The sequence below is a fragment of the Aethalodelphis obliquidens genome, unplaced genomic scaffold, assembly GCF_003676395.1.
Source record: "Aethalodelphis obliquidens isolate GAN/ISIS:26980383/991018 unplaced genomic scaffold, ASM367639v1 scaffold86, whole genome shotgun sequence".
In the NCBI taxonomy this organism is placed as follows: Eukaryota; Metazoa; Chordata; class Mammalia; order Artiodactyla; family Delphinidae; genus Aethalodelphis; species Aethalodelphis obliquidens.
The window spans coordinates 4613619-4627316 of record NW_020838030.1 but is presented as its reverse complement, the minus strand read 5'-3'; the positions used below and the strand labels follow the sequence as shown (position 1 = coordinate 4627316).

Below are 13698 nucleotides of genomic sequence, written 5' to 3'. Positions count from 1 at the left end.
TCACTGTTGTGGCTTCTCCCGTTGCGGAGCACAGGCTCCGGACGCGCAGGCTCAGCGGCCATGGCTCACGGACCCAGCCGCTCCGCGGCACGTGGGATCTTCCCAGACCGGGGCACGAACCTGTGTCCCCTGCATCGGCAGGCAGACTCTCAACCACTGCGCCACCAGGGAAGCCCCAGAAAACCTTTCTTAATCTTAAAAAAATTTGAATGAAAGAGTTTACCGTCCAACTAAGAAATTAGTAATGGTGGTCACCCCTGGGGAGAGGAATCGGGTGGCCAGGGAACCAGGTGTTGGAGAGAGACTTTATTGTCAGTCTTTTTGCACCTTTTAAATTTTTGTTCTCTGTTCCAAAAATAAATAAATAGAAATTTAAAAATAGCTGTAGCATAAAAATTCAAGAAAGTCTACAGTAAAAATTATTTACGTCCTCATCCTGTTTCCCAATTTAGCCTCCCAAGAAGTAACCAGTAGTCACAATTTCTTATCTACCTTCCTAGAGATTTTCTAGGCAAATGTATACATGTGTCTACAACACTTTTTTATACAGATAGTAAGAGAACACCATGCACTCGGCTGTCCCCTTTATTTTCACCTAGCAGTCGATCTTGCAGATTGTTTCATATTGAGACAATCTTTCAACAGCCACATTGTATTCCTTTGACAGATGTACCATGATTTATTGATAGGTGTTCAGGTTGCTTCTAGCAGTTGCCTCCTGTGTACAGTGTTGGGATGTGCACCCCGTTTGCACACACGTGAATCTCGCATGGGATGACTTTCCAATATTGGAATGGCTGGGTTGAAGGTTTGTGTATTTTAAGTTTTGATTGATATCAATACCAGTATTACCAAATTGTCCTCCTACAGGAGAATACAACCATGGTGGGAATGTATTTAGCAGGTAATAAATAATACCTCCCTACCTTGCAGGGTGTCTGTGCAATTGAAGAAATAGAACACGTCAAGGGCCTGGTGTTCAGCCAGTGCTCAGCAGAGGCAGGGGGATGAGGGGTCTGATTATCTCCACCTGGGCCCCCCCCGCCATGTCCCCAAAGAGACCCCTTCAGTGTGGGACAGTGAGCCAGACTTCTCACAGGTGCTCACCGAGCCCCTGGCCGGTGCCTGGTGCTGTCCGAGGTCCTGGAATACAGGTGGGCAAAGCGATAGGTCCTCTGCCCTCGTGGAGAGCATAGTCATGAGGAGACAGTCAGTAGACAGGAAAACAAGTAAAAATAAGGGGATGGAGTGACAAGGTAGGGGAGCCTTCTAGAACACGGTTGTCATGGAAGGCCAGTCTGAGGAGGTGAAGTTGGAGGAATGGAAAGAAGACAGCCACGTGAAGAGCTGGAGGAAGAAAGCCCAGGGGAGAGGGGACAAAGGCCCTTGTGCAAAGGCCTGGGGTGTTGCAGGAACTAGCATAGAGCTGGTGTGGGAGGTAGAGAGCAGGGCATTCAGAGCCCCAGAGGCCTGTGGAAGACCCTGTGGGCCCTGGAGCTGTCCTGGCTGGGGTTCCTGAGCTGGGAATAACCTGGCTGAACCAACAGACCTCAGTTCAGCACCTGCCTGACTAAATCAGGGAGGGCTTCCAGGAGGAGGAGTGGGGGCTTAGAGACCTCCACCCTCAGAGATAAGTCAGGAGACACCAGGGTGGCCTTACAGGTGGAGACCTGCTCAGACCCATGCCACATTGGTTGGTTGGTGCGACCAATGCCTATCCTGTGTAGCTGCTTGCAGACCCCTGTCTGGCTTGTCTGCATCCCCAGAACCTGGCACGTGGTAGAACTGATTATGGAGTAGATGTGCCTTCACATACTTTTCATGTTTTGAGAGAATTAGTGGTAAACTCTTTTTTTAAAAATTTATTTTTTATTTATTTTATTTTTGGCTGCGTTGGGTCTTCGTTGCCTCGTGCAGGCTTTCTCTGGTTGTGGTGAGCGGGGGCTACTCTTCATTGTGGTGCGCAGGCTTCTCGTTGCGGTGGCTTCTCTTGTTGCGGAGCACAGGTTCTAGGTGCGTGGGTTTCAGTAGTTGTGGTGCATGGGCTCAGTAGTTGTGGTGCGCGGGCTCTAGAGCACAGGCTCAGTAGTTGTGGCGCACAGGCTTAGTTGCTCTGCGACATGTGGGATCTTCCCGGACCAGGGCTCAAACCCGTGTCCCCTGCATTGGCAGGTGGATTCTTAACCACTGCGCCACCAGGGAAGTCCAGTGATAAACACTTAATGGGTTCAAAAAGAGGTGAGGAAATTCATGCCCACCCAAGGATGCCAGAGAGAGAGAGAGAGAGGGAGAGAGGGAGAGAGGGAGAGAGGGAGAGAGGTAGGTGTGGAGAGGGGGTGCTGCAGAGGGGGAGCGGGAAAGCCGCTGGGTCAGGTACAGTCAGAATGGAGGGACCAGGCCTCCTGCTCAGGCCACTTTGGGGAGGGGGACGCCGGTTTTGTCTCTGCAGGGCACTGGGATGCTGCAGGGGTGTCCCGAGGCCTGTGGGCAGAGACGTGCTGGGGATTGAGACACAGGCCTCTCACTGGACACACCAGCTTGCCACTGACGTCAGAACCTGGCTGTTGACTAATCTCGAGTATATTCTTAACGATTTGAGGTCAGCACACAACATAGTGCCAGATTCAGAGAAACATACTCATTGCAGCGTGACATTCTGTTTGAAGCTGACACTGACTGGGCACTTTCGAGGCACCAGGCGCTGAGCGTGGCTCCTCCCAGCAGCCCCTCGAGGTGGGCGATCTAAGGAGCCCCTTCTCCCCCTGAGGACATGGAGGTCAGGAACGGCTCAGAGCCTCCCCCAAGGGCACAGGTCCGGTCGCACCCAGGCGCGTTTGGATCAGAGCCCTCCTTCTTAGCTTTTCTCACGGGAACTTCACTGCACTCGGTGTTTGGGCTTCCAGGAAACAGTGATATTTGTCTGTCATCCTTTCTTCTTAGAACTTTACTCAGTTCCCTGTTTTCCGGTTCCAACCTCCTCTAACCTCTCAGGGCTTTGAGAGTCCACCTGTGTTCCCCAATCCTCTTTTCTCTGCTGCTTAGCCTTGCTGATTAAAATTGCCTGAGGAAGAGAGGTTCAAGCCTGTCTCCGCATCCACTTTTGTTTTGGGAGTTCGGTTGTGTTGTCACTATTGCCTTCAGTCCTCAGGCAAGACACTTCCCCTTTCTGTATCTTGGATTTTTTTTTGTTGTTTGTTTGTTTTTCATTAGGGAGAAAAAGTGCCATAAATCTTGGTCACTTTTTGGAAGTGAACATAGAGGGCATATGTGAAGCATATTAAGTTTCTGTTATTCCAACCGGTCAGTTTTCCCTTCCCTAATTGTAACATTAGTTAAACCTTAGTTTGCATTTACTTGCTGAAGATTGTTTATGAACTTGCTCGGTTGCCCACAGCAGTTTGAGAACCTGACTTCTGCCCACCACTTCTTAGAGAGCTTTAAGAATAAGTTTGAATAAAACAGAGCTTGAAAACCAGACACCAAAAGTCCCAGAGACAAAGTGTTGTCCTCAGAGACAGAGACTCCAGGTCGTAAGTATTTGCATGTAGCAGAGGCCTTCCATAGGTCGTAAGTATTTGCATGTAGCAGAGGCCTTCCATAGGTTGTATGTGAACCGGAAGGTGGAGTGTGGGGTTCCCAGGGGGCCACATGTGTGTCCAGTGTCTTGAAATCACGTGCTCTGGGGCTGCTAGTGCCATTGTACAGAGAGCTAGGTGTGTGGGTCTCTGTTCCTTGGTATCTTCTTAGCCTTAATTGCCAAGACCATTATTGTTCGATTGTCCAACACTAAATGTTATAAGAATTAGAATAAATGAGTGCAGAAGGCTTACCATTCCTTCTTCTGGCAAATCTGCTCACCAGTGTCAACCATTTTGCTCTTTTAGCTGTTTCTTGGTGGCTTCCTGTATTAGCATCCCAGGTTCATTGCTGTTACTAAGGGTAGGCTGTAGTGACTTAAATGAGACAGACGTTTATTCCTCTCTCCTGTGACCGTCCAAGCTGCTCAGGGCTCATAGGGCAGCTGCCCAGTGTCAAGGACCAGTTTCTTTCGTTTTCATTGCTCTGCCGTCTGGGACAGCCGGCTCCCAGCTCCTACCTGAGACGGCTACTCTGTGCCTCCACACGTGCCTTCCAGCCTACAAGAAGGGCACGGTCCCCTGGAAGCTGCAACATAACCTCCCTTCCCAGGCCGTTGGCCAGGACTGGTCACATGATCACGCCTAGTTGCAGGGGAGGCTGGGAAATGTAATCTGTAGCTGGGAGCCTGTGTGCACAACTAAAGCGTCTGTTACTCTAGCAGAGGAGGGGATACATACTGGAGGGCCAGCTGTCTTCCTACAGCCCTCTGCTTTGGGCCACCCAAGTATCCACATGCACCCTTCCTCCCACGAGCAAAACGTGCTCACCCTTTCCCCAGGGGAGTGTCTTCTGGCAAGGGGAGTGGGTCCTTTGTTTGGTCCATCTGGCAGCCCCTTGTTCTTCTCAGTTGACCAGTGATCCTCAAAGTGTGTTCTCTGGACTTCTGAGCATCAGCATCCCCTGGGAGCTTGTTAGAAATGCAGGTTCTCAGGCCTGACCTCAGCTGCCGATTCAGAAACGCCAGGGGTGGAGTCCTGAGTCTCCCTCCAGGATATTCAGGTGCAGATAAAAGTTTAAGCACCGCTGACCCAGCACCTGGTTCTCTGACTACTGGCTCTGTCTTGGGGGGTGGGGTAGACATTGGGGGAGCATGCCTGTGGCCTCAGTGGAAGTGGGAACTGGAGAGGCTGCCCTTATGGGGGGGCTACACGGCTTTCACAGCCCACTTCCTGCTGGGGGAGGGGTTTGGGCACCTGGGAGGAGCTGTGGCGTCAAATAATGGCCGGCTTTTGTCACACCAGGACGGTGGCTTCTTTGGCGGTACAGGTCTCTCAAAATGCTGGAAGCTTCTGGTCTCTTGGCTTCTCGTCAGTTCTCTGTGTGACAGCCACAGCTGATGATCTGACCTAGGTAGCTTCATTCTTAACCCTGAAAGGTTTGTTCTTCCTCTTGGTGGCCTGTGTGCTCGGCCTGCCCCCCCCCCCCAATGGAAGGTGCACGCCTGGAGCCTCCCTCGGGGCCACCTGAAACAATAGCTTAGATGGGGCAGAAGCACTCTTATCTTGACTCTTGTTTCTGGGCTCTGTGTCTGGCAGAGAGCCCCTCCTGCAGTTCATCAGTGGACTGAGAAAGGTGGAGTGGGGATTAGAATGGTTGGGGCCATGGTATCACCTCCTGCTGGGGCTGACCCTTCAGGGCCCCTGACAGGGGGGTTCTTGGTCAACTTGGATTCTCTGCTACAGGCCAAGAGTCTTCCTTTTCATCTCTGCTTGAACACGGTCTGGCTCCAGTGGAGTTCTTCTCCCTCTGTTGGAGGTCCCTAAAAGAGAAGCAACGTGTACCAACATTCAGAGCATTTTCAGCTTCTCCCCTTAGAGTTATGGGTGCTCGTAGCACGTGGCCTGCCTTCCGAGGGTCACGGGTGACGGTTTTGCTTTGGTGTAAGCACAGTAATCAGCTTTCCAGTCTGCAATATCTGGGTCCTTCCCACCTGGAGCATTATTATATTGATTTAGCTCCGGTAGGAAAGGCCAAAACAACACCAGGTTAAACTAAAAGAGGGTTTCTTTCCACTAGCGGTGTGTGTGTTGGCAATCCAAAGCTGATAGGGTGGGTCCACAGTGTCAGGGATTCAAGCGTTTTTTCTACCTTATTCTGCTGCCCTGCGCACGTGGCTTCCACCTTGTGGTTTGAGATACTCGCTCCGGCTGTTCCTCTCTTTTCCACATTCCAGGCAGCAGGAAGGGGAGGGGATTTTCTTTCCTTCTAAGGGTACAATCTGAAAGATGCGCTTTATCACTTCACAAAGTTCTATTAGCTAGAACCTAGTCACATGACCACAATTAGCTGCAAAGGGAGTCTGGCAGTAGCTAAAAAATGTGGTTTTTAGCAGCCGTATGTCTAGCTAAAACTTCTAGAATATAGGAAGACAAGGGGAATGGCTATTCTCTACCACATTTGTACCATCTCTAAATAATGTGCTTCTCCTGTTCTTTTCATATGTATCAATTTATATATTATCCATTCACTTCCTAGACCAGGATTTGGCTGTACATACCTCCTCTCCCCCTTTGGCTCCTCTGTGGGTCTGTAGGTCGTTTTTCTAACCTTTAACTAATATCGTTACACATATAATTATTTTTCCATGCGCTCTAGGCAGTGCCTCTTGGTGCGTCACTTTGTGAGGTGAAGCGTCGTTTACTCGCCCTTTCTTACCCTCCCCTCTCCACTTTCACCTCCCGACTTCTGGCAAAGACCCGTCATAAAGTGGTCTTCCATGGATGTCTTCACATCTCCAGGCTCTTCTGAGCCCACAGGGAAGAGCTGGGTCTTGGATGAAGCCCCAGTCTCTGGGTCAGGACAGGAAGAGGAATGCCACCTTTGTGTCCTGATTGAAAAAATGTCTTTCTGTGATGGGGAAAGTACTGTGTGCATAGGACGTCCGCAGGGCGAGTCATGGTGCAGAGTAGCATCTCCCCAATCACATGCCCCAGATGTGTGCTCCAGCAAGTTACGCCGTGCAACTAGAGGTTTCATGAATCACTAGCCTTGGGATATCTGTATGCTTTATCAGTGCCCCCTACCTTTGGAGAGTCACAGTGCACACCCAACGTTTTAAGGATCTGATAAGTTCTATAGCAAAGAAATCTATTTAGGTCGGGGTTTTCCATTTACATTTGAGCACAGAGCCCCCTTTTCATTTGATACTTATTAATATTCCCATGGAACCAGTACACTGTGGGAATCAGTGCTCTGGTACAATGGTGGCCATGGTGCAATTGCTGGGCATCCCAGGGGAGCCTCTTTATAGAGAGTCTGGGGGACCAGGGGCAGCATTTGCACGGCCAGGTCAGCATTCAACGTCAGGAGAGTCTGACCCTGGAGGCTAGGGCCAGCCATCACCCTGGGGCTTAAAACGTGAGAGTCCTGCTCCTGAGGGGGACTTTTCCCGACCACCAGGCTTATTTAGGGAGAGGGCTGTGAGCCAGGCTCCAGGGTCTAGATGCTGGCATCTGCGGGTCTCAGGAGCCGGAATCAAGGCAGAGGCTGATGTATCAGAGCTGTGGCTTCCAGCCAGAGGCAGGTCGGCTGTCATCACGGCCACTGCGGCAGGCAGGGGACCTGATTAAACGGCACTGAGGCAGGCAGGGGACCTGAGCCTGCCGATGGTGGGGGTCTGATGGCTCTAACTCTGAGCATGGAGGCTCGAAACCAGGTGTGCCTGATTCGTGAGGTGACACTCTCCCTCGTTCCTCCCCATAGAGAGTTAGATACACAAAATCTGGACAAGAGAGTCAGTAGTGAACTGAGACATATTATCCAGTGCCTGCTGTGTGCTAGGTGCAGGGGACGCAGCAGTGGAAATACAGACAAGGGCTCCGACCTCAAGGAGCTTACAGTTTAGTGTGGGAGACGGGCATGAACAGAATGATGGCATAGAGACGTGTACCCAACCACAGCAGGAGTGCTCAAAGGAGAAGTGTAGGTCGGGTGGGTAGGTAGGTAGGAGGGTAGGAGAGGAGAAGGTTTGATCTCATCTGGGGAAGCTTCCCTAAGGAGCTGAAACTTGAGCCTCCATTCAAAGGACTGGCGGGCCGACCACACAGGTGTATCCAGGCAGAGGGAACAGCACGTGCAAAGGCCGGGTGGTGGGAAGGAGCAATGCTTGGGTGTGGTCAGGTCTACTTTCATCAGGAGTGTAGGGAAGGTTTTCGAGGGCTTCTACCTGGGAGTACCCCCATTGCTCTGGCCACAGTGGGGAACAGGGGCCTGTGAGGTTCCAGGCGTCAACTGAGTAGGAAAGCAAGAAGCTTCTGGAACCTGAAGGGACTCCAAGGGAAGTGACCAAGGTTTCATCTTCCCATCTGCTGCTACCATCTTCCTGGGAGTTGCTTTCAAGTTTCCCGGTTTTCACGCAGACTCGTCTTGGTTGTGCAGCTTTCACAGCTTCTAACTTTTGGTTTGGCAGCTCAGCCAAAGTCATTTCCTTCCTGGAGCCGGGCTTTCACTGCGTGGGGAATTTCTATCTGCTGCCTAAAGTGAAATGGAAGAGAACACACCCTTTCTCTCCCAAAGAGGCTGAGCTGTTGCAAGGGCCAGACAGGGCTCGTGTGTGTTCTCCTGGAAGTTTTCCCAACATCCGCCCCTTTCCTACCACTAGGGGACAAAAAAGCGTGGGAAGGACTCAGACCCTGGGGCCCCTGGAGACTTGCCCCTGGGCGTGGCACTGCACAGGGCCAAGACCACCCCCCCCCGCACCCCCCCCCCCCGCCAAAGTCCTGGCCAGGAGTCACTGTTAACTGAATGCTAGTCATAACTTGTATTTAGCACCTAATATGTGCCAGGCAAGCATCTTATCTCACAAATCTCGCTATTCCCATTTTACAGATGAGGAAACTGAGGTGCAGGGATAAGTAACTTGCCCAAAGCCACACAGCAAGTAAGCAACCGGCTGGAAAGGGATGCAGGTCTGCGTGACCTTAACCCCTGCTGGGGGAGGTCACTAGATGGCATCAAGTCTCTGAAAAATAGGCGTAGACGTTGCCCTGTCTGCTTTTCTCGTAAATGGGGGCGCTTCAGAACACGAGCGATGTGAGGCTCTTCGCACATCCTTGCTGAGGGGCTCAGGATGGTCTTCTGACTGTCCTTCTGTGTGTTAGTTATTCCACTGGAAAAGAGCGAGGCTTTAATCACTGCGGGTTTCTTGGGAGTAAATGTGAGCATGGACAGAGGGGCTTGTGTGTGGTGCCTCTAAACCGGCCCCCAGTTTTTCAGAGAGGACGGGTACGAGCTGGAGGGAGAGGAGCTGCGGTTTAATGAGCTCCCACTCTGTGCAATGCGGTCGTAAGCAGCTCCTCTGGGTTACGAGCTTTGGACACATGTCGAGGTTACCCATTAATCAGGATGGGCTACGTTATGTGGAGGTCACAGATAAACCCAGAAATCTCAGCTGTTCAACACAGCAAAGAATCAATTTCTCCAAGTGCAGTGCTGGCTCCTGCCTTCTGGCACTCGGCAGGCCATTGGGAGTGCACGGCTTCCAGGGTCACTGTGGAGGGGGAGAGACAGATGGACGAGGCTCGCCAGCTCTTAATTGCTTTGTCCAGGAAGTGACAGTAGCATTTCCACTTAAAATCCATTGGCCAGAACCGGTTACGTGGCCCCAGCCTAACTGCAAGGGAGGCTGGAGTCTGAGCGGGAGCAAATGACTATTTGGTAAGCCCTGTGTCAGCTACTGGGTACCTCAGTTCAAGGGGGTTTATTTTAAGGTTCTGCCTAACCATGGCCTACGAGATCTCACGTGGGCTAACCCTTGCCCAGTTCTCTCACCTCATCTTGGCTACTTTCCCCCCGCATTCATTCAGCTCAGCCGCTAGGGTCATCCTTCATTTGAGGAGATGCACCGAAGTGTTTTCTTCCTCAGGATTTTCGCATATGCTATTCCTTCCCCTTAGAATGCGGGCCCCTCCCCAGCTCCCTTGCATTCTTCCCGTGGCTCATCCCTCTCATCTTCTGGGTCTCTGCTTAAATGGCACCTGCCCACAGAAGTCTGCCCCGGGCACCCCGTGTAAGTAAGTGTCAGGTGCCCCCCTCCCTTCCTCCAGTTTGTTGTCAGCATAGAACTCCTCCCGGTTTAAAATTAGGTATCTTTTAACTGTCATGCGAGTTTTGATAAGTCAGAGCCCCCAGTCCCTAACACAGTGAATAAATGAATAAGGATGGATGAGTCATTTTAGCAGCCGGTGAGCAGGTCCAGTGGAGGAGCCGTGATAGGGCGATCAGGTCTTAAGACAAGGTCATGCCCCCTTATTTGCCTAACTTCCCGTCTAGCTTGAGTTGGGAGTTTTGAGTGGTTTGTGAACGTGGACTTTGGATGCCCAGGAAGGTTGAGCCCAGGGATTGGGAGGGAAAGGAAAAGGAAAAGAGAGGGTCCAGAAAGCTCTTTTTGTCTTGATACGGCCAGCTGGCACCTAGGTTCCTTAGTTAGGGATGAATCACTTTCATTTGCTCTAGAAGGGATCTGTTTCAGCCACATGAGTCAGAATAAGTACAAAGAATAAAAACAAATTTATAAATGTTACCTCACTGTTTACTTTGAGGGCTGAGAAGAGTGGGGGCAATTCCAGACTGTGCTCACTGGGGAAAGACCTTGCTGGCAGCTGGAGTCCCCTCTGCTCAAGCATGTGGCTCCCGGATTTGCCACTGTGTTAAAATGTTCCCAGGCTGCCAGCCGGCGAGGAGAACCCAGGCCCCTCTGCCAAGGGCCCAGCAACCTAAGCCTTTTGACCAAAGGAAGCGGGACCTCAATAAACATGTAATGTAAACATGTAAATAAGAGAACTGTTTCAGGTTTCACTTTACACAAGTATAAACTGGAGAGAGCAACTGGGCTTTCTCCCCAGAGGTGTCCTCTGAATTCAGTAGGCCACACCTATGGGAAAGCACTTAGGACAAAACAAAAAGCCTGACCTAGACTCAGGGGTGATGATCCTAATGATAGTAAATTACAATGGTAGCTTATAACTGTTGAGCACTTACTTATCTCATCATCTCTGGGGGTGTAGGGTACAGTTCCTCATCCCACTTGTCGGATGAGATTTGGAGCGTTTCCCTTGCCCGTGAGCCTGGCTGCGGTGTGCATGGCGGGCTGGAAGCCCTGAGTTCATCTTTGGGCTCTTGTGCTCATTAGAGAGAGTGGGACATCCTGAAAATACAAAGCAGAGAGAAAAGGGAATCAGGCCCATCGTCCCCTGGGAACTGTGGAGAGAGCACAGAGAAATGCTTTTGCCCCCTTTCTCTGCCCCCTGGTGCCGGAAACTCAACCCTCATCACTCCGGGTTGAGCCAGTCGTTCTCAGCCTCACCTAGGGAACTTTCGAAAGCATCCAGACTCTGATTTAATGGATCTGAGAACCAATGCATCAACCCCTTGGTGCCCACAGACACTGAACCTGTTATTTCGAGCACTGGCATCCCCTCCCGTCCCTAGGGGCACTGGCAGGGAGAACTCCAAGCTGCCTGTCCTCCTGTGTGTGACCAGGGGCTGCCAACGACACAGCGGGCGGAAGCAGGTCTAGCTGGGCTTCTGTATTACTCATCCCCACAGCCACTGCACCTTCAAGGCCCTGCCACTGCCCACTGAGAGTCATGTGTCCATTAGAGGGTTTTTTTTTCTTTTTTGTTTTTTTTGGCTGCGTTGGGTCTTCATTTTGGCGCGCGCGGGCTTTCTCTAGTTGCAGCCAGCGGGGGCTACTCTCTGTTGTGGTGTGCGCACTTCTCGTTGCAGTGGCTTCTCTTGTTGCGGAGCGTGGGCTCTAGGCTCGTGGGCTTCAGTAGTTGTGGCGCGTGGGCTCAGTAGTTGTGGCTCGCATGCTCTAGAGCTCAGGCTCAGTAGTTGTGGTACACGGGTTTAGTTGCTCCGCGGCATGTGGGATCTTCCTGGACCAGGGATCGAACCCACGTCCCCTGCCTTGGCAGGTGGATTCTTAACCACTGTACCACCAGGGAAGTCCCTATTAGAGGGTTTAAACTGTTGGATACAGCCATCCACCCCATTTGCTTCCTACAGAGACCCTAAGTTGGGATCAGAGGTCCTTTTGGGTAGGGAGAGAGGACAGAGGACAGAGGATGACTATGTCACAGTTTGTGTCCTGGCCTTGGCCTTGGCCCAGCTGCTTTTTGTATCTGGTCCCACTGAGTCCTGGGACTGTTCTGGGACAGAGGGGTTATAATTCTTCTGACTCCACAGAAGATGCAAATGAAGCTCAGAGGGTTAAGAAATCTGTCCTTGCGCGTACAGCTAGGATTAGAAAGCCTGGCTCTGGAAACTTCCCCACACTTGCTCTCGCTTCTACTCTGTGATCACAATTCCTATTTTTGGATCTCATGATCCTGCAGAATTAACTTTATGCATGGAATCTTTGTGAGATTCCAGCGGAAGTAAGAGTGCTGTCCTGGAAGCACGAGGCTGTTCCCGTACATCAGTCATAGGAATAGATGACGTAACCAGCTTGCTTTTTGGTCCTGGCCTTGGCAGACAGGAAACTCACAGGAAACTCGTGAGATTTAAAGCTCGTCATGACCCTTCTTCATGAACATTTTGTCCTCCTTTGCTCCATCCTGCCCTCGATGTTCTATTTTTATTTCAACGGCACTCTGGTTTACGTACCGGCCCAAAGGAGTGGGTGTTGTATCTGCTCAGCTATCAGGGGTAAGCTTCCAGGCATTAAGGGCAGAAAAGCCACAGTTTCTCCCTCTTCTGGGTTTGCTGGTGGGAAAAGAGGCAAGCAAAGGCCTGCCCTGCGCCTTCCAGCTAAGCTCGGGCAATCGGGCACTGGCAACCTAAGCGTCAAAATGAAGATGTGTCCTGTTTATGCCTCTTATTTATTGTCTGCATCTGAACACCCACAGAGGGCTGAAACGGGGGTTTCACAGGAAACTGAAGCTTGTCATCTGATTGTAACTGCAGGCCTGACGTTGGCCTCTGTGGCTGGGTGGGGCCCTCGTGTGTGACTAGGTGGGAGGGGGCGCTGCAGCAGAAATGCGCTGACAAGCTCTGTCTCAGGCTGGCACCCGCCGGTGCTGATGCCCATGCCTCAGGGCTGTTCCCTCCTCGGGCGGGCATGTGCCCCAGTCCCACATGTTTGCATGGACCACGGTGCCAGCTGTAGGCCCCTGTCTGTCACTGCAGACTCACCATAGGTTGAGAACATAATGAAGCCTTTTCTATCCCCTGTTGGTAGAGGCCAGGGAGGTCAGCCACAAATGGGTGGGTGGCTTTGGTATTCCTGCCACATAGGTCTTGACGGAGAGGCAAAGATCTGTGCAGAAAGGGAAAGAAATAAGGAATAGGACACTGAAGTTAGGTCAGGCCGGGACCGTCACCTTCACTTCCATTTGTCTGATGACGAAACAGGCTCAGCCGGACCTTGGACGGGGGGAAGTGCCGCTTATTCTGGGGACGCAGGCAGTTGGGGTGCAGGTGGCACCTTTAGAAGCTGATGCAGCCAGGAACACCTCCTACTGTGGTGGGCTGTCTGGGGTCCCCTTCACCAGCAGGCCCGTCCTGCCTGACGCGAGGGGAGCTGGGGCCACAGAGGAGTCACATCTGCCCTTGTGTCTCATACACAGATGTCATCATGAGGATGGCGTGAACATGGCCCTTTGAGGTACACGGGTAGGACCCCAACTGAGGCAGTTGGTGGAGGGAGGGTGCGTCAAGGGGCCGTCTCCCTGGGCCAGAGAGGGGAGGGCAGGGGGGGAAGAGGGCTCAGAGTGGCATTGGGACCCCTTCCTCCTGGGGTCTTTGCTTCTGCCCTGGATCTTCTCACGAGTCAGCCTTCACTGCCAGTGACTCTCACCGGCAAAGTTGTCACTTTGCACGAGGGACGGTGTCACCCTGTGCCTGTGGAGAGCAGTGCATTACGTGAGCAGAGACGTGGGAGTCTGTGAGTCCTGCCGGTAGGGCTGCCCTTGGGGAGGAGCCGCTTCTGGGATCCCAGTTTGGGCCAGAAGGGCCTCTCCCTGAGGCGATTGGGTTGGGGGCGCGTGGTGCCTGAGGACCCCAAGTGGGGAGAAACGAAGTGTGTGTTCTCCGGGGTCCCCACAGGGGCCGTAAATC

General features: G+C 52.0%; 1 protein-coding gene across 1 annotated transcript in view; it reads left to right on the top strand.

The window, feature by feature from the left end:
* The window catches only part of IRAK2 (interleukin 1 receptor associated kinase 2), a 58660-nt gene that overhangs the window by 9727 nt on the left and 35235 nt on the right, over positions 1-13698 (top strand). The window lies entirely within an intron of this gene.